The 1,599-nt window shown below is 55.8% G+C and overlaps 2 non-coding genes across 2 annotated transcripts; both read right to left on the minus strand.

Moving 5' to 3' along the window:
• Nucleotides 1-32: 32 nt before the first annotated feature.
• Nucleotides 33-151, minus strand: LOC123966025. The gene has a single exon (XR_006823844.1). It is a non-coding gene; the product is annotated as a 5S ribosomal RNA (ribosomal RNA).
• Nucleotides 152-954: 803 nt separating this feature from the next.
• On the minus strand, nt 955-1,073 carry LOC123966026. The gene has a single exon (XR_006823845.1). It is a non-coding gene; the product is annotated as a 5S ribosomal RNA (ribosomal RNA).
• Nucleotides 1,074-1,599: the final 526 nt, after the last annotated feature.

The following is a 1,599-nucleotide window of genomic DNA, read 5'->3' on the forward strand; positions in this document are numbered from 1 at the left end:
CCTCTGCCGTTTTTCGAAGGCGAAGCGAAAAAGGCTTACAGCACCGGGTATTCCCAGGCGGTCACCCGTCCAAGTACTAACCAGGCCCTGCTCTGCTTAGCTTCCGAGATCTGACGAGATCGGGCACTCCCAGAGCGGTGTGGCCGTAAGCCACTCAGGCGCCCCCAAACGGCCCTTCAAAAGATGTTCTATGGCTAATTGACAAAAAACGTATTCTGCCCATAATGTCCAAGGTGCTCCAGAGTCAATTGGAATCCACAGGCACTGATTCCTGGGTAAACATCCAGGAACCGGGACACCGTTCACGCTGGCAGTCCACAGACAGGAATAGGCACCCGTTCCCGGGTATGGGTACAGCGACAAGGCCACCTTCAGCCGGAGGTCCTCACTCACAAGCAGACTCACAAAAAAACGTATTCTGCCCATAATGTCCAAGGTCCTCCAGAGTCACTTGGAATCCACAGGCACTGATTCCTGGGTAAACATCCAGGAACCGGGACACGCTGGCAGTCCACAGACAGGAATAGGCACCCGTTCCCGGGTATGGGTACAGCGACAAGGCCACCTTCAGCCGGAGGTCCTCACTCACAAACAGACGCTCATTCCTGGGTGGACATTCAGGAAAAGGATCCAGTCCGCCTGGAAGTCCCTAGCCAGGATCAGACGCTCTCCCGTCCAAGTCCTAAGCAGGCCCTGCCAAGCCTGGCTTCCGAGATCAGGCGAGATCGGGCAGTCCCAGGCCGGAATTGCCGTAAGCTACCTTTGCACACCCCAGAAGGGCCTTCAAAACACGATGTAACATATACACAGCACTGTGTACAGGATAGGGAGAAAAAGAAGCAGCAGCAGCAGCAGCAGCAGCAGCAGCGCCCCCTGCTGTTTCCTAAAGAGACGTTCAAAAATTCTCCTTTCACCGAAGCGCCCTCTGCCGTTTTTCGAAGGCGAAGCGAAAAAGGCTGACAGCACCGGGTATTCCCAGGCTGTCACCCGTCCAAGTACTAACCAGGCCCTGCTCTGCTTAGCTTCCGAGATCAGACGAGATCGGGCGCTCCCAGAGCAGTGTGGCCGTAAGCCACTCAGGCACCCCCAAACGGCCCTTCAAAAGATGTTCTACGGCTAATTGACAAAAAACGTATTCTGCCCATAATGTCCAAGGTGCTCCAGAGTCACTTGGAATCCACAGGCACTGATTCCTGGGTAAACATCCAGGAACCGGGACACCGTTCACGCTGGCAGTCCACAGACAGGAATAGGCACCCGTTCCCGGGTATGGGTACAGCGACAAGGCCACCTTCAGCCGGAGGTCCTCACTCACAAACAGACGCTCATTCCTGGGTGGACATTCAGGAAAAGGATCCAGTCCGCCTGGAAGTCCCTAGCCAGGATCAGACGCTCTCCCGTCCAAGTCCTAAGCAGGCCCTGCCAAGCCTGGCTTCCGAGATCAGGCGAGATCGGGCAGTCCCAGGCCGGAATGGCCGTAAGCTGCCTTTGCACACCCCAGAAGGGCCTTCAAAACACGATGTAACATTTACACAGCACTGTGTACAGGATAGGGAGAAAAAGAAGCAGCAGCAGCAGCAGCAGCGCCCCCTGCTGTTT

This window comes from Micropterus dolomieu, unplaced genomic scaffold (genome assembly GCF_021292245.1).
Source record: "Micropterus dolomieu isolate WLL.071019.BEF.003 ecotype Adirondacks unplaced genomic scaffold, ASM2129224v1 contig_12255, whole genome shotgun sequence".
NCBI lineage: Eukaryota > Metazoa > Chordata > Actinopteri > Centrarchiformes > Centrarchidae > Micropterus > Micropterus dolomieu.